General features: G+C 38.5%; 1 protein-coding gene across 3 annotated transcripts in view; it reads right to left on the reverse strand.

The window, feature by feature from the left end:
* Positions 1 to 19,668, reverse strand: part of LOC108282845 (membrane-spanning 4-domains subfamily A member 4A-like) — a 43,734-nt gene that overhangs the window by 16,031 nt on the left and 8,035 nt on the right. The window contains exon 1 of one of the 3 annotated variants that reach the window (XM_017498863.2): positions 8,679 to 8,850. The exons of 1 other annotated variant lie outside the window; for it this stretch is intronic. The gene's annotated coding sequence lies outside the window, so the exon portion shown is untranslated. Of the gene's footprint in view, positions 1 to 8,678; positions 8,851 to 19,668 lie in introns of those variants that run through there. One more of the 3 variants, XM_017498864.2, reaches the window with a different exon arrangement.

The raw sequence follows: 19,668 nt of genomic DNA on the forward strand, positions 1-19,668 counted from the left end.
TTGCTATGTTGAGAAAAAATTAGGATTTATTTGAAAGAATTATCATCCTGTATTTGTTTTTGATACATCAATGGAATTATTAGCTATCTAACAATATTAAATTATTAGCTATCTAACAATAAAACTGATTAAAGTGAGAAGGAGGAGGGTGAACTTCAGAGAAAGGAAAGTTAAAATGAGACAACAGATGCTGGAGGGGATGTGGAGAAACAGGAACACTTTTACACTGTTGGTGGGAGTGTAAATTAGTTCAACCACTATGGAAGACAGTGTGGTGATTCCTCAAGGATCTAGAAATAGAAATTCCATTTGACCCAGCAATCCCATTACTGGGTATATACCCAAAGGATTATAAATTGTTCTAGCATAAAGACACATGCACACGTATGTTCATTGTGGCACTGTTTATGATAGTAAAGACCTGGAACCAACCCAAATGCCCATCGATGATAGACTGGACAAAAGAAATGTGGCATATATACACCACGGAATACTATGCAGCCATAAAAAATGATGAGTTCATGTCCTTTGTAGAGACATGGATGAATCTGGGAACCATCATTCTCAGCAAACTGACACAAGAACAGAAAACCAAACACCACATGTTTTCACTCATAGGCAGCTGATGAACAACGAGAACACTTGGGCACAGGGAAGGTAACAACACTCACAGGGCTAAGTGGAGGTGGAGAGGGAAGGGGAGAGGAGGGACAATGTGGGGGGAGGATGGGGAGGGATAACACTGGGAGAAATGCCTGACATAGGTGACGGGGGCAGGGGCGGGGATGGAGATAGCAAACCACCATGGCATGTATGTACCTATGCAACAATCCTGCAGGATGCAGGATGTGCACAGGTATCCTAGAGCCCAAATGCAATAATTTTAAAAAAAAGACAAATATGTAAAATAAAAAATGTAAATATGACTTAAGTAGTTAAGGCATTAAATATAAGAATGTAACCAAAAAGTTAATGTTCTTATCACTTTTAGAAAAGTTCAGAAAACAACTTGGACAAACAGAATTAGAACTCCATTTTGTTATGAAAGTGGGAAACAGCTAACATTTCTATAAATCAGATAAAATGAGTGTTAAAAACAAAGATTACATGAGGATAAATTTGGGGGAAAGTGTAGAGAGAGTATGAAAGAAACAGGACACCATGGCCAGAGATTTTGGAGTATACTTATCAAAGATGAGAGGCTCCCTGAGGTATACAACACAAGTTATTGTTTATAATCCTGAGAATTAAATATGTAAGTTGATAACTATCACTTCCCTGGAAAAGTATAGTTCCGAGAATCATCAAAGTCAGTAGTAAAGGAGAAATTACACTGAAAAGCCACATGTTTAGAAAGCAATCAGGCTCCAAATAAGTCTTACATTGGATTCTGTAAAGAAGGAAGTAGATATCCTTGATACAACCTTCCAAGAAGTCCCACAGATTAGGAGCATCTATGTGTGTGTATATATAGAGAGAGAATATGTAAAGAGTATGGATAACTTATTCAAATAAAAATGAAATCAAAACAATGAAAAGTCAAAGATAAAGTGCATAGAGTGAGAGGACATATTTGCAACATGGTCTCAAACAAATTTCAAATATAATATAATGTTGACCAAAAAAATTGGCCAATATGTTAAATAACAAGGAATAGCTGAAAATAGAATTAGTCAACTGGAAGAAAAATTTTAAGAAAACACCAAGAGTTCTATAGAGAAACAAGAAAATGGTCATAATAGAAGAGAGTTAAAATATTAGAAGTGTAGAATTAAAAGGTCTAGAATATGTCTGATTAGAATTCCAGAGAATGTCACCAAGATAGCCAACTAGAAATTACTAACCCTCATCACCATCAACACACACACACACACACACACACACACACACACACACAGAGAGAGAGAGAGAGAGAGCGAGAGAGAGAGAAAGAGAGAGAATCAAAAATGAATAAACTATGTTCCAACCAAAATAACTGAAGAAGAGCACCAGAAAACAGCAAAGGAGTAGCAGAAATCTTGTGGAGCACTGAAACCCAGGATGGCTGCATGAAGAAGGAGAGAAAGCATATTTCTTACACCACCTCTGCCCCCAGTTAGGACCAGTTCTGGTTCAGCAGGTCCTTCTTTCTGCAGGGAATAGGTAAGTGAGAGGACTCAGCAGCTCCCATCACCACCATGGACACCTGCAGTCTTACTACTGGAGACACTCAGAGTCTTCACAGGCTCTGAGCTCTGCTGAAAGAGCTCCCTAAAGTCCACATGCCTGTCCTATCTCAGAAGAGGTGCTGACACTTTGCCCTGGCCTCCATGACCTGAGCTGCTACTGTGCTGCCCCTTCTTGGAACTGAATCACTGCTAGAGTGCATTCTGCTTCAAGAGTAGCCACTGCACCCCTCCATCTCTGAGGCTTAACCACCACTATAACACGCATACCTGGTAGCCATACCTGAGTCAAACTGCTGCCATCTACCCTCTACCTTCTGAGGCCAGGCTGCCATGGAACTGCTCCATGTCCCGATCTTAGTCGCTAGTGCACTCTGGCCCTCCAAACTCAAGCTGATACTGTGTACCACTCTCTGAGGACAGATAGCTTTGATTGAGCTGTCACCCAAACAGCCAGGCAAAATAGCTGCAGTGGCCCCACCTCCCTGGAACTAACTAGTCCTTTGGAGTCCAATCTTCTGAGAAACCCTGGCTCCCCAGGGGGTCATTTCTGCATTGCTTCAAGAAACCTGAGGACCAAGCCACAGACAGCCCTAGTCATTCCTCAGGCCTTGCTGCTGCTACATTCAGCCTTACAGAGCCTGGGATATCGCCATGCCCTCCTATCCCAGGGTCTAGAGTTCCCACTCTGTGGCATTCCATCCCCCAGAGTTGGAATTGCTGCTGTGTCCGATTGGCTCTGGAACCAAATTTCAACTGTAACTTGCTCCACAGAGCTCAAGCCTCCAAAGCACCCCTCTTTCCCTGGAGCAATGCTGGTGGTGTACTCTGACCCCAGAATCAGTAACTATTCCATCCCTGCCCTATGGGCTTGAGTTACTGAGGTATGCCTCAGAGTCACAGCCTCATCGTTGTGGGTAATCTACATCCAGCCATGTCTCGGTGAGTGAACTTCTGCCACAGTAGTTTTGCAAGACCCTGAGCCTAGGACCCCAGCTCCACAGCCACTATAATACTTGTGCCTAAAATGTACAAGCTGTCAACCTCGATGGCAACCATGTGGTGTTAACTCTACAGGCTCGCAGACTGCAAGAGCTATAGGGGCATGGCTTTCCCCACCTAGTTTCAAAGGATATCACAAATAGCTCTGGGAGTGGAGCCACTCCAAAGAGCCTCTATCAGGGCAATGCTGAGTGAGAATATGGGGTCAGAGCCAACACCGAGAGTCCCAGTTAGGGATATGCCTAGTGGAGCCATGGGAGTGAGGCTACCTTTGAGATCTCAGAACTACAGGACCACTAGCACACAACTCCAACCTAACAGAGCTGAAGCACAGACTGAGTCCAGCAAAGATATGGGTGTAGGGCTGTCTGAGGGTCCCCAGTCAGTGTCCCCAGGATTCAGGACATGGAGTCAAAGGAAATTATTCTCCAGATTTAAAGCTTAATGCTGTTTTCTCGGCTGGGTTTTGGACTCACTTGAAACCAGTTAGGCCTTTTTCTTGCCTAGTTCTTTCTTTTGAACTGAGTCTATTCTGTACCTGTCCCACCATTATATTTTGAAAACAAATCACTTGTTTTGATTTCACAGTCTCACAGCTGGAAACATTTGCCTCCAGATAAATCATATGTCAAGTCTCATCCATATCTGCTTCTGATGTGACTGTAGACTTAGAATGTTAGAGTTGATGCTGGAATGGGTAAAAATTTTGAGGCTATTGAGGAATTATTGTATTTTATATGTGAGAAGAACTTGAGTTTGGGAGGGCTGTGGATGAAATGCTATGGTTTCAATGTCCCCTCTAAAACTCATGTGAAAACTTAATTGCCATTGTAACAGTATTAAGGGGTGGGACCTTCAAGAGGTAATTACATCAGGAGACCTCTACCCGCATGAATGGATGAATGTCCTCATCATTGGATATGGTTAGTTATCACAGGAGTGGATTCCTGATAAAATGATAAATTTGGTCACATCTCCCTCTCTGCTTTGTGTGCTCACTTCCACCTTCCTTCATGGGATTACCTTCACCAGAGGTTCACACCATGCATTGCCTTAGACTTCCCAGCCTCTAGAATTATAAGCCAAATAAAATTTTAAAATAAGTTGCCCAGATTTCAATGGTCTTTTACAGTAGCAGAAAAAAAATATCAAAAATTTAGGGACTGCTTGTAGGGTTCTGAAATAATTTCCACATACTATTCTTGCACCACCTGACTTTTTTGAAAGAGAACTTTTGAGGAATACTGGATATCTTCTATTTAGATCTTCTAATGTTTGAAATAAAAATTACCTCTTCTCCCTTCTGGGACAGTCAGTAAATTGTCAATTTATGGGCTTTATTATAATGACTTTAAGCCCAGAGGGGGACAATTCTCCCAAGTTTAACAAAATTTGAGAGTATGAATTAAATTTAAGACCAAAAATAAGTCCTCTTTTTAGCCCTTTGCTCCATATCTAAATTTTGTGTTCTGCTCGGGGGTTGCTAAAGTGTGCATATATGTCTGAATATATTTACTCAATAGCATGTAAATGTAACCCACCTCATAAACTCCATTATCATTGGAACAGAGACTGCAAGAGGAAGAGGAGGGCCTCTTGCCCCACCTCTGCATAGTCTTGTATCTAACTTATTCCATGATAGCAAAAAAAGAGGACAATCCTGACTCTTCTGACCAATCTTTGAGACAAACTGCAAAAAAGAGGAAGAGTCAACCTCTGACAACATGACATCACAAATAACATGCTGTCACCAATTATATAGACCCCTCTCCTCTGCTTTTCCACGTATCCCAAGACCGGAACAGGTTGAAGCAGGGGCATGCTAGAAATAAAGTCCTCGCCAGCATTTCGTTGAGTGGTAGGAAGTGTTAGAGGAAGTTTATGTTTTATACTTCAAGCCAAAAATGAGTCATAGTAGGAACACCAATAAAAGTATTTAATATGTACTTAGCATTTACTAAATAATATGCACTGGTTTAAATGTTTTATATGTGTTATTTCATCATTAAATTCCCCTAAGAGATATACTCTATTATTCACAGGACAGAATTACAGAAACAGAAGATTAAGTAACTTGAGTAAAGAGAGGCAGAGCCAAAATTTAAATCCAGGTGATGGAATTCCAGAACTCCTTTGCTTAAGAGGATCCACTACACTAGTCTGGTGAATAGAAGATCTCTTTTGTTTGCACAAAAATTTGTACAGTGAATTTTCTTAGCAGTATTATCTATAATAGCCAAAAGGTGGAAACCACCCAATTTGGAATAAGTTAGATACAAGACTATGTAGAGGTGGGCCAGGAGGCGCTCCTTTTCCTCTTTCAGTCTCTGTTCCAATGATAATGGAATTTGTGAGGTGGGTACATTTACATGCTATGGAGTAGGTATATTTAGACCTATACGTACACCTTAGCATCCCCTGGGCAGAACACAAAATATAGATTTGGAGCAAATGGCTAAAATAACATAGGAGGTCTTGTATTTGGTCTTACGTTTAATCCACATCCTCAAATTTTATTACACTTGGGGGAATTGTCCCTCTCTGGGCTTAACTTAAAATCATTATAATAAAGCTCATAAATTGACAATTTACCTACTTGTTCCAGAAGAGAGAAGAGGTAATTTTTATTTCAAAGCTTAGAAGACCTAAATAGAAGATATCCAGTCTTCCTCAAAATTTTTCTTTCAAAATAATAAGGTGGTGAAAGGAATAGTAAGTGGAGATTATTTCAGAGCCCTATAAGTAGTCCCTAATCAAGAGTGGCAAGAGTTAAATGAAACAGGAATCCTAAGAGGCTTATGGGACTACAAATGTCCTTTTTTGGTGGAAGGCCCAGAAATTAACTTCATTGTCCATGTTAAAGGTCTGGAAGCTTAAAGTTGGGCATTGTGGCTCACTTTGAGAGGCCAAGGTGGGAGGATCTCTGGAGCCCAGAAGTTCGAGATCAGACTGGGGAACATGGCGAAACCCCATCTTTACACAAAATACAAAAAGAGCTGAGTGTGATGATGGGTGCCTGTAATCCCAGCCACTCAGGAGGCTGAGGTGGAGGCTGCAGTAAGCCATGATGGCACCTGTATACTCCAGCCTGGACAACACAGTGAGACTCTGCTTCAAAATATCTGGTAGTTTGTCATTGATGCCTTCTATTGTCTACCCTCTATGCTCAAATCAATCTCATTCTAATCCTACAGAACCATTTTTCAATGTATTTCTGTGTATTTCTCTCTGCATGTTTCTCCCATCTTCTCAAGGCAAGCCATTATCCTATATTTGTCAGAAGTATTTGTTATAGCCTCTGAATGTTCCCTGTGTCTGTTTGTGGCTTTCAGTAGTCAATCTGCCACTAACTTTGCAACCAGAATGATCAAATACAAAAACAATTGTGCTACCCTGCCCTTTAAAAGCCTTCCTTTGCATTTCATCACCCTTAGCATAAAGTTAAAATTTTTAATGTTGATAAAAACTCTGCTACTTCAGCACAAATCTATTGTCATAGACTTAACTTGAATGTCTCTCCTTTTCAGTTTTAAAGTCCCAAGTATATCTGACTTACTTAAGTTGTTCCAAAGAGGTAATTTTATTTCTATATTGAGATATTTGCATATATTGAACCCATTTGCAGGAATGTTCCACCCCTCCCTGTGGCCACCTTGTAAGAACAAAAACAAACCCACCACATCATCTAATCTTCTCACACACTAACATCATTGCATGGTCTCTGTCTTGTCTCAGACACTATTCTCCCCCTTCCCCACCATTGCCCACACGTGGATTAATCAACCTATGATGGTAACTAAGGGTTTAAGCAATCTATGTTATTTCCCTTTTACATCACAGAAGTCAAAGTTACTTGGAAAGTAACTAAAGATGATTCTTCTTAGTCCATCTAAATGTGTACTTTATTCTTCTTTAATGTAAAGGAACCTGTGTCTCAATCTCTTAGACACACCTTCAGACTGAGAATTTAGGAAAGGTTGGGTCTGTCTTATCAAATACACTGGTGGTTCTCCCTCTGTGTTTAGTGTCTCTCTGTTAAGACTTTAAGCTTCCTGAGGGCAGAGACATTATATCAAAATAAAGCTTATAACTGACTCTTAAGCTTTTCCATGATTCTTTGGTGACATAGGTCAGGTCTGGTCATTCAAGGCTGGTGCTTTGTCATTCTAAGAAACTCTGGCCATAAACTCATATAACTGCTTCCTATTTTTACACCACAGAAATTCAAATCCATGTGTTAGTTATTTATGGCAGATAAAGTCCCCAAGGACAAAAACATGTGCTAACCATCTAGGGCTCGACATCTCTATATTCAAAAAATTTTTTTAAACTGCTGAGAATATTGGATACATATGAGGGACATTTCTTCTGGGTATGAGAAGAATATAAACCTTGGTTTTGTCACATCACCTGTATGCGTCAGGCTCTTGACAATAACAATGTCTTGCCCCAACCCCCACCAGATAAAGAGGTGGGGGGACCTAGACCACCTTTCCCTCTTCTATTTGCTCCAGTCTCCTTGTGGATCAGCAGCACCACCAGTCTCTTGTTTTCTCATTTTTATGTCACCACCCCGCTCATGGGTCACAGTTGCAAAAAGAGAACATGAGAAGAGTGGAACAAATGGCCATCTTTTTTTGTGTGTGTCTTGGCAAAGTTATTAAATAGACTAGAAACTCAAAATGAGGCCTGAACCTGGATGGTTTTTGGGAGGATGATGGGGATGCAGAAATTCTGGCACAGAGAAGGAAAAGGCCTGGACTAGGAAACAAGAATTCTGGGTTTTTTGCTCCCAGCACATTTATTAACTTGTGTGATTCTGGGTCCATTATTTCCCTTTTCTGGGTTTCATTTACTTCATCTGGGGAAAGATTACAATGGCTATAACTATATACAAACTTGTTTCTTATCCCAAGAATGCTAAAAGTCGGCAAGGTGTTTTTCATTAGCAAATTTTCTCATGAGCAGCCTCAGTTTACTGCCTGGGTGCCCCATGAATAGTGCCAGAGACCACTGGAGAACTAGATAAAGCCACAGCCCAATGTACAAGGCTGGGGACCCTGCCGGTGCCCTGCTCCATGTACACCAAATTCTGCACATGGCAGATATTTTCTTAAATCTTAAATGATAAAAATAACCAGTCAGGGACAGAATAAAGAGAGTGGAAGAAGGACATTAACAGTAGATAAGGTAATTAGTCAGAAGTTTACTGCTTTCTGTGTTTTGATATTCTGAGGACTTGGGGAACAAAAGTAAGTAAAACAACCTCATCCAGCCTCCAACTTCAGTGTTTAGGAGACTTTTCTAACTCTCATTGACTGTAGCAAGGACTGTTCCTCATCCCCCCACCAAATGCACATTTAAAGGTGCACTCTGCCCACCCCAATCCTGAATACCAGCTTGCGTCATGGGAAGTGGCCTCAATTTTTTCTCACTCCGCTCCCAGAAATCCTAAACCCAGGAAATAAACCATCAGCCCAAAAGTCTAGGAAGGCAAGTCCCTGGACCTACCTTTCTTCAGGCCTGCAATATTCACCGTAGGTCTGATGCGTGCAGTGGTCTGGGCAAGTTCCACAGAGTTCTTTAGTCTAGGCCCCGTGAACTTCCCCCACTCCACACCTCACTCAGTTTAAATCTGCATTCCTCTTCTAGCAGATGTTTGGAAACTTAAAGGCTGTGTTGAGAATTTCTGAGAAGCGCAACTAGTTCCCCTTTTATATCGGAAGCATTAACTGATTTTGTGTTCCCAATATGGGTGTGGATGTCTATTTTGAAATTTGCTGAAAAAGCAGTGACTGCCTGATATAGTCTTTCCTATGAAAATAATAGTGCTAATTACTGTGGATATCAGTGGTGGAGGACTTACTGTATGCCAGCCTCTGCTCAAAGGTCATTATATACACAAGCTAAGTAAATGGTATTTTGTAAATGCCCCCCTTCACAGTTTCGCACATTTCCACAGTACTCTTGTCTTTCTGGAGAGCTACTATTTTATTAGGCTGGTGCAAAAGTAATTGTGGTTTTTGCCATTATTTCATGGCCAAAATCACAATTACCTTTGCATCAACCTTAATATACACAACTTAAATGTTTTGTTTACATGAAATCCCACCTTTAGAGATTCATCACGAGTGACCATAAAATAGCAACAAGCTGGTCGTATGGCAATAAAACAACACCTTTCTAAGTGAAGGAAGCAGCTGGTATCATAAAACAAGCTGGTCTTTGAGTAAGATAAAACCAATGGCAATCATTTATTGCATGACCTTGTTACTACCCTGAACCTAAGATTCACTTGTAAGATAAAATAATGCCTACTTTACATGGAGGAGGAGAGCAAAGTGGTGGGCAGTTTTCATTCATTAAGTATTTTCTTTAGAAAAACTACTAAAGACGTGGTGGCTCATGCCTGTAATCCCAGAACTTATGGAGGCCGAGGCAGGCAGATCACCTGAGGTCGGGAGTTCGATACCAGCCTGACCAACATGGAGAAACCCTGTCTCTACTAAAAATACAAAATTACTTGGGAGACTGAGGCAGGAGAATTGCTTGAACCCAGGAGGCGGAGCCAAGATCATGCCACTGCACTCCAGCCTGGACGAGAGTAAAATTCCATCTCGAAAAAAAAGAAAAACTACTATAAGCCAAACAGTGTGCCATGTGCTTCTGATAAAATGGCAAAAAAGTAACTTTCAGTCAAGGAGTTTATAGACTACTTGGAAAAACAGACCAGTAAATAAATCACTACAACCCATTATAATCGGTTATCTGCAAGGTAAAGTGGCAATACAGATGAGTAAATAAATCGTTACAACCGATTATAATCAGTGATCTGCAAGGTAAAGTAGGGTATCGTAAGAGAGCTCATAGGAGGATCAATGAACCCAACATTGGGTAGGGAGAGGAGACGTCCTAGATAAGGGGACATCTAATTGGAGACCTGATGAATGACCAAAAGATACACTAATGGACGGAGAATGAAGAAAGGTAACATGATATTTTTCAGAAGAAGAAACTGAAAAATCAGAGATAGTCCTATTGCTGGCATGGATGAGATTGAAATCCAGTTTTGCTCTATTCCAAAAACGATGTGGCCTATAATCTAAAATTATAATTATCAGAATTAAAATAGATTGTATTTCAGAAATACTGTCCTGATTTCATGTAAAGAAACAACAGGAATAAATAATAATAAAATCAGAAAGGCTCAAGGAAGAGGCAATTCTCTAGGGAAGGGATGATGGTTACCTGAACTACCTGTGATGCTAGTGAAGTTAGAGAGAATGAATGGATTTGAAAGATGTTTAGGAAAGAGAAATGACAGTATTTGTTGGTAGAATTAATGTGTAAATCAGGAGAGAAAACAGGAAAGGATGACACTCAGATTCTGGGTTAGGAAACTAAATGAGTGATACAGCCATTCAGTAAGGCAATAGACATGGACTGGGATGGAACTGCAGGAACAAAGAGTAAAATTTTGAACATATTTAATCAGAGTTGTGTAGAGACCTTCAAATAAAGTTGACAAGAAGTGGATAACTGGTGGAAGTTAGGGAATAAGATCATGGCTGTAGAGGTAAACTCAACCACTCTTCACCCAGAGGGATGAGGTCACCCAGGCTTGTGGGTGGAGGCAGAAAATGTCAAACCCTTTTTTGCTAGAGGATAGAACCAGTGTAATCAGAAATAAGAGTTCCCAGAGGATTATGAAAAAGAGAGTAAGGAAGGTAGCAGGAAAACTCGAAAATGTGGTTTTGCAGAAGACAAGGATACAAGAGAGCTTGAAATTCTGCACTAAGGGCAAGTATCAATGTCTCCTCCCACTCCATGTGGTGTGAAATGAGACATTATTAGCTTATTAGCAGGCAACAATTTCAAGAGAACAGTAACATGAAACTTGACAGAGAAACATATATCTTATAAAATCACTCCACCTATAAGTAAACATCAAACAAAACTAACTACTATAGAAATAAGAGCAAATCAGAAAGAGCTCAAGTTCAGTGTCAAAACTACAAGAAGCAGGGGAGTAGGTTGGAACCCAAAGCAGTTGTTAAGGTAGTTGCTTTTTAAAATCATATTGGAAAAGCTGGGTCAATTGTTCCTCTTTCTCTCACACAGGCACCACATAACAAGCTGTTTATTCCCAAAATAAAATATGAGAACGCTTTTATGAGCAAAATTATGGTTCTTCTCTAGATAAGTATACAGAATGTGAGTGCTAGTTCTACGTAAAAAAACAGGAAAGAGACAAGAACAACATCTAAACTTCAATTAACAGGGTATAAAGAAAAAGAAAAAAGCAGAGAAAATTATTATGAAATTGATCCCTAAATGAAAGTCCTGAGTTCACTCTCTGGAGCTGGGATTCTGATCATGGAGACAGAGAGGTCACCTTAGTCTGGAGAAGCAGGGGTCTTTCTTCCACCTACATCACAGTCATTATCTGTATGTATAACCTGGCTTCATGCCCACTCCTGTCCCTCAGTCACCAGATGTAGGCTATGGAAGCAGAACCTACATTCCCTGATATGATAAGAGAAATTACCAAATGAAAGTGTAAATGGACACTGAATTTTTAAGGAAACCAGTAATGTAAAATAGAAAAACCAAATACAACAAACAAATGAGCAAACAAAAAATGGTTTCTATTTTTTGGTCAATGGTTCTGTATACCTGTATCTCCCCTTTATTGCATTATTTCTCCCTCAAATTAATTTAATAGTTATAAAGTCTTTTACTGTGTGTTTTCTTGTAATCTTAAAGCATGTGCATTTCATTTATCAATTTTCAATAAGAATTAGAACTTTTATTTCCTCCAGGAAAGTCAATAGTGTGATGGTAAATTTAATCCCAACTATATGAATATCTATATGTAATAAAGTACAAATATTTCAGACAAAATCTTAAAAACTCAAAACTGAACTACTTACTATATGAAAGAAGTATATTTTAATGCATACAAAAAGTATAAAGCTAAAGGATGAGAAACAATATATCAAGCAAACCCCAAATCAAAAAACTTATCAAAGCTGAAGTTTGATAAAAACTTATCAAAGCTGAAGAGCAAAAAATGTTACTGATGAATACAAGAAGTATCTTAATTATAAAAATAGTTAATTTTCAGGAAGATATAATCATTTTAAGTGTACATGTATTTAATGATAGACCCTCTAAATGTATAAAGTAAAAATTCACTACCCACAGAGTTTTAGATTATATTTTAATACATATTTTTGAAATATTTGAAAATATCTTTTAATTAACCTTAATAGTTATTAAGAAAATGAAAATTAAAACCACAATTAGATACCATGGTACATCTACCAGAATCAGAAAATGCTCTTTAATAAAAGCATCACAAATTCTGGACTCACTTCTCTGAGTTTACTTATTGTTTTATTTTTCTTTTCAACTTTTATTTTCGGTTCAGGAAGTGCACATGCAGGTTTGTTATATGAGTAAATTGAATGTTGTGAAGGTTTGATGTACACATTTTTTCATCACCCAGGTAATAAGCATAATGTACAATAGGTAGTTTTTTTATCCTTACACTTTTTCCACCCTCCACCCTCAAGTAGGCCCTAATGTCTATTTTTTTTATTTCTATGTGTACCCATTGTCTAGCTCCTACTTCTAAGTAAGAACAAGTGGTATATTATTTTCTGTTTCTATGTTAGTTCGCTTAGGATAATGGCTTTCAGCTTCATCCATGTTGCTGTAAAGAACATGATCTCATTTTTTTTACGGTTTTGTGGCATTTCATGGTGTGTATGTACCACATTTTCTTTATCCAGCCCACTGTTGATAGGCATTTAGGTTGATTCCATGTGTTTGCTGTTGTGAATAGTTCTGCAATGAGCATATTCATGTATGCATCTTTATGGTAGAGCAATTTATATTTTGGAGAGTTTATACGCAGTAATGGGATTCCTGCATCAAATGGTAGTTCTTTTTTTAAGTTCTTTGAGAAATTTTGAAACCACTTTCCACAGTGGCTGAACTATTTTACATTTCCATCAGGAGTGTATAGGTGGTCATTTTTTTCTGCAAACCTGACCAGCATGTTATTTTTTCACCTTTTAATAAGAGTCATTCTGACTGGTGTGAGATGGGATCTCATTGTGGATTTGTATTTCTCTAATGATTGGTGATGTTGAGCATTTTTTCATATGCTTGTCAGCTGCTTGTATGTCTTCTTTTGAGAACTGCAACAAAAACAAAACTTTACAAATAGGACCTAGTTGAACAAAAGGGCTTTTTTACAGCAAAGGAAACTATCAACAGAGTAAACAGATAACCTATAGAATGGGAGAAAATATATACAAGCTATTCATCTGATAAGTCTAATATCCAGAATCTATAAGAAACTTAAAACAAATTAACAAGAAAAACAAACAACCCCATTAAAAATGGGCATAGGACATGCACTTCTTCTTTTGAATCACTAAAGGGAAATCCCATAGGATGGTGAGTCACCCTGCCTATAAAAATCCTCTGACCTCTCTCTCCTCCTACTCTCCAGTTCCTGCCACTGGCCAAGCCCAACCAAATGCCAGAAATCACCTCTACTATTATCTCCTGTTTCCAAAGTGGTTTATGTTGTTATTTTCCAAAGTGTTTCAGTTGAACCCTAGTTCTCTTAGATGCTTTGAGGGGCAAAAACGGAGTGAGTAGATCTCATGGACCATTAATTTAGGAGGCACTAGAAACCCATCAGTCTAAAGCAAATATACATTTGTCTCATGAATGTAAATTCTAGAATCAGACAGAACTAGGTTTTAATCTTATCCCTTAAATGACCTGGAGCACCTTTGATCAGTTATGAATTTTATATAAAGCACAAATCAGAAAACAATAGCTAATAAGTACTCCCAAATTAGAGATCTGTCTCATGTGTCTCTCAAACACTCATAAAATAATTAGCAAAATTGATTAATTAAACATACCCAACAGGTCATTTGTGAACAACCAAGTGACTAATCATCAAAAAGGAGGATTTATTTAAAGGGAATTTTTAGTAGTAGAGACCTTTTTGGCATTTCCCCCATTGGCCCTCACACGTAGACAGGTGCATGGCAATAAAGGAACTCTTTGGAAATTTAGGGGGCAGGTGTCAGAACAGGGGTAATATCATTTGGATATATGTCCCCACTCAAATCTCATGTCAAAATGTAATCTCCAGTGTTGGAGAGGGGCCTGTTGGGAGGTGTTTGGGTCATAGGGGACGATTCCTCATTGCTTGGTGCTATTCTTGCTATAGTAAGTTGTCACAGGATCTGGTTGTTGGAAAGTGTGGCACCTCTCCATCTCCCTTGTTCCTGCTCTGGCCATGTGATGTCCCTGCTCCTGCTTTTGCCTTCTGCCATGAATAAAAACTCCCTGAGGCCTCCCCAGGAGCTGAGCACATGCCAGTACCATGCTTCCTCTATAGCCTGCAGAACTGTGAGTCAATTAAACCTCTTTTCTTCCTAAATTACCCATTCTTGGGTATTTCTTTATAGCAATGCAAGAAAGGATAACTCAGGGGGTTTGGAATTTTACTTGCTGTGCTCCAGAAAACCAGAACAAGCCCCAATCTGCCACCAACACAAGGCCCAAGCAAGCCTCTGGTGTTTGCTGGCACATGATCCCTGGTGTTGGGAATGGCTTAGAGACTCTTGCCTGACTGTCCGTGAAGAAGTCTGAGGGTGGGAGGTCCTATTGTAGCTGTTGCCCATGACAGAGAAAGCTGAGGAGTGGAGTGAACTACACTGGATGCATGCAGTGTGTATGGATCAAGTAGATGGTACAGATGGCAACTGGGTTAGAGGTATTTCTTAAATAATATTTGAAATTTATTCACATTGCAGTTTTGAAAGTAAAATCATTTTCAAAGAAAGAGAAAGGCTAATAGAAATACTAATCATGCATGCAGACTCTGAAATCATACTGAATCGTGTTTTGGTTTTGGTTTTGGGGGTTTTGGTTTTTGAGACTGAGTCTCGCTCTGTCACCCAGGCTGGAGAGCAGTGGTGCAATCTCAGCTCACTGCAACCTCTGCCTCCGGGGTTTAGGAAATTCTCCTGCCTCAGCCTCCTGAGTAGCTGCGACTACAGGTGTGCGCTACCATGCCTGGCTAATTTTTGTATTTTTAATAGAGATGGGATTCACCATTATGACCATGCCACCATTATGACCATGCCACCATTATGGCATAGTGTTATTGAAAGGGCTATATTAGATAATATAAATAAATTGCTTATTTTTAATTGTTTCTTTTTGTGTTGACTTCCATATTTCTATGTGAATGATTTTAAGTCTGTTATTGGTGTATAGGAATGCTTGTGATTTTTGCACATTGATTTTGTATCCTGAGGCTTTGCTGAAGTTGCTTATCAGTTTCAGGAGATTTTGGGCTGAGACGATGGGGTCTTCTAGATATACAATCATGTCATTTGCAAATAGAGACAATTTGACTTCCTCCTTTCCTATTTGAATACCCGTTATTTCTTTTTCTTGCCTGATTGCTCTGGCTAGAACTTCCAGTGCTATATTGAACAGGAGTGGTGAGAGAGGGCATCCTTGTCTAGTGCCACATTTCAAGGGGAATGCTTCCAGTTTTTGCCCATTCAGTATGATATTGGCTGTTGGTTTGTTGTAAATAGCTTTTATTATTTTGAGATACGTTCCATCAATACCTAGTTTATTGAGGGTTTTTAGCATAAAGTGCTGTTGAATTTTGTCGAAGGCCTTCTCTGCATCAATTAAGATAATCATGTGGTTTTTGTCTTTGGTTCTGCTTCTGTGGTGAATTACGTTTATAGACTTGCATGCGTTGAACCAGCATTGCATCCCCAGGATGAATCCTACTTGATCATGGTGGATAAGCTTTTTGATGTGCTGTTGCAATCGGCTTGCCAGTATTTTATTGAAGATTTTTGCATTGATGTTCATCATGGATATTGGCCTGAAGTTTTCTTTTCTTGCTGAGTCTCTGCCGGGTTTTGGTATCAGGATGATGTTGGTCTCATAAAATGATTTGGGAAGGATCCCCTCTTTTTGGATTATTTGGAATAGTTTCAGAAGGAATGGTACCAGCTCCTCTTTGTATGTCTAGTAGAATTCAGCTGTGAACTCACCTGGACCTGGGCTTTTTTTGGGTGGTAGGCTCTTAATAGCTGCCTCAACTTCAGACCTTGTTATTGGTCTATTCAGAGTTTTGACTCCTTCCTGGTTTAGGCTTGGGAAGAGGCAAGTGTCCAGGAATTTATCCATTTCTTCCAGGTTTACTAGTTTATGTGCATAGAGTTGTTTGTAATAATCTCTGATGATGGTTTGAATTTCTGTGGAATCTGTGATGATATCCCCTTTATCGTTTTTTATTGCATCTATTTGTTTGATTTTAAATACTGTTCTAATTTTTGGTTTTATATATAATCTACTAACTTCCTACTACTTGAGGCAATCAACTAAGCCTTATAGCTTTCATTTTCACCCTGAGCACACCTCCCTACCATAACACTTCCTTTTCCCTCATTCTCCCAATATAGTTTTATCATGATTTTTGGTTAACTCAATTTATAGTATTTAAATCATTAATGGCTAATTATGAATGTTATGATTATGCTTCCTTTTGACTGTTTTTCTTCTCTGAAGTTAATAACTGCTTCACTTTTTGTATGCTTTTTTCTGCATATCTAAAAATAAGTTGTTTTAAATACTCCACCAGAAGTGTAAATCTCACTGTCTACAGACCAACAGGGTAATTGATCTGTTTCATTCATATTTTTCTGGAGACAGTCTCCCTTCCTGAAGCATTATATTCTCCTATTCCAGTTAGGACTCCAGGGATCTTACTTCACTATTCTTAGTGAGTTCACTTACCTCAGTATTCACTATTGTTGTGGTTTGGCAGTGTCCTCACCCAAATCTCATCTTGAATTATAGCTCCCATAATTCCCACATGTTGTGGGAGGGCACCAGTGTGGTATAATTGAATCATGGGGGTGGTTTCTCCCATACTCTTCTCACGGTAGTAAATCTCACCAGATCTGATGATTTTGTAAGTGGTTTTCCCTTTTGCTTGACTCTTATTCTCTCTTGCCTGCCACCATATAAGATGTGCATTTTGCCTTCCACCATGATTGTGAGGCCTCCCCAGCCACGTGGAACTATGAGTCCATTAAACCTCCTTTTCTTCATAAATTGCCCAGTCTTGGTTATGTTTTTAATAGCAGCGTGAGAACAGACTAATACAACTACCTTCTCAGGCTGTTGCAACTCATTCCTTTGTACCCAGACATATCCAGCTGAAAGCATTTGTAATTCTTGAGATTTACTTGGGTTCTGCAAAGAGAGTCAAATTTTTTTCTAGGCTTCCAACTCCAACAATCAGGTTTTCACTTTCTGGAGGCTGCTAAGTCACTTATTACTTGTCTAGCTGTTTCCTAACATTTAAAAAATGAGATGCCATTTTTCTCGTATTCTTTTGGAATTTTTGGATTTATGACTTTCTCCCTACCTTTTATAGCCATTTAGTTGGTTTAGCTGGCTTTCATGAGGAAATAAATGTGTTTAATCCACCAAGATTAGCCATTAGTTGAAAATTATACTTTTTATAAGTGTTTTTCTTACCAGCTCATTGCATCTCTGAGGACAGATAATAAATCTTTTTTTTTTTTTTAATTTCAGCATTTCTCAATGTCTGATACCAGGTAGGAACATTTCTTTTGAATGCTATTGTGTGGGTAAAATAGAATATATGGAGAGAATGGATGTAGGTGGCACATCAGTCAGCAGTGAGCTGAGATACAGCATCAGAGAAAATTATATTCCGATCTCAGCTAAAAAGATGGTAAAAGCCTTAGAGATGTCTGGAATAAAAGATTAGAACAGAGGAAAAATGTGAAAACAAATATATTAGAAAGTAAAAATTTATTAGAAAACAAATATATTAGAAACATAAAGTTGAGGTGCTAGATCTAAGCACTGTACTTCCTTCTTTTAAATCTTAAAAAAAAAGTTTTCTTTTAATAAAAATATTTTCCAATGCCTATATAAGTCTAAATTAAAAGCACAGAATATTTTTTTTCTCTGTTGGTTTCCTTTGTGCTTAAGAAATGGTTCTTCAAATAGTCCATATATAGCAAATAAAGGTATTATTCTTAAGAAAACACTTAAAATTCTTAACTCTTAACCTCAGATACTGGTGCCTATGTATGTTAATATGCAAAATAAATGCCAGTGTCTCCTAACGACAGGGTCTGTTTAGCCCAACTCGTCTATGCTGACACCAAAGTAATATATACACATCACATTCTTATCTTCTTTACCATTATGAGACCTCTTAGTTCTGACCAATTTACTGTTCTGCAACCATTTTTGCCAACTAAGGAAATTAAGTTTTTATCTGAAACTCTTAGAAAATGATTTATAAGCCAATCGGGTAACTCAAATTGAACAAATATGTAAGTTATCAAAGGAAACAAAAGTTTATTTTTTTTTTTTTATTTTGTCACATGCCTTCTAAAGACCTACAATTATAGAGACATCTAATCTTGCTTCTCTTGAACCTTGAGTTTCACAGAGGGTGATAATCACCAACTATCTTTGGCAAATAATTTCCCGAACATTTTCATTTTATCAAGTTTCCTAAAGTCATGTTTCTAATACACTGGATTTTATCTTGTGAATGTCTGGGAAAGAAAGTGGCTGAAGACAGTGAGCTACATTGCTGAGAATGAGATGATCCAAGTTTTAATCTCAACTTGGAAACTAAACTCAGTGTGATGTAGAGTAATATTTTGTTTATCCATCCTCAGAGTTAGAATAGGTAAGTTTTAAGGACCAGCTGGCCTGATCTCCAGTGACTCTACACCTGGTTATTTCTTATTACCTCATTGCCATTATGAACCAGCTCTTTTGAGCACCGCCCTGGCCGTAAATACTGCCTACAACATGTATCTCATCACCACCATATCTCATGACTATTTTTATTCTAATGTGAGGATATTAATTACAAATCTCAGGCCTTGAGGCATACTGAGCTCTACAGAACATGCTGGCACTCTTAAAATGGAAGAGTTTGAGTTGACCTGTCTACAACATAGCAGCACATATAAGCAGAACTCCAAGGCTGACAGACCTAACATCTTAACCAGTGTCTACTGCAACAAGGAAGGGTGAATGGTGCCTAAGCCTTTATTCTCCAACATTTAAAATATTTCATTTCACTCCCTTCTTGTTTGCATAGTTTCTGAAAAGAAGCTTAATGTAATTCTTATCCTTGTTCCTCTCTAGTTAAATTTCCTTTTCTCCTTTATTGCTTCTTTCAAAATTTTCTCTTTGTCTTTGATTTTCTGCAGTTTGAATATGATATACTCATGTATAGATGTTTAACTATTTACTATGGATGGTATTTGCTAAGCTTCCTGGATCTGTGATTTTTGTATTGGTTACTAATTTTGGAAAAATCTCAGTCATTATTTAAACTTCGAATATTTATTCTCTTCCTTTCTCT

The sequence above is a fragment of the Cebus imitator genome, unplaced genomic scaffold (genome assembly GCF_001604975.1).
Source record: "Cebus imitator isolate Cc_AM_T3 unplaced genomic scaffold, Cebus_imitator-1.0 Scaffold253, whole genome shotgun sequence".
In the NCBI taxonomy this organism is placed as follows: domain Eukaryota; kingdom Metazoa; phylum Chordata; class Mammalia; order Primates; family Cebidae; genus Cebus; species Cebus imitator.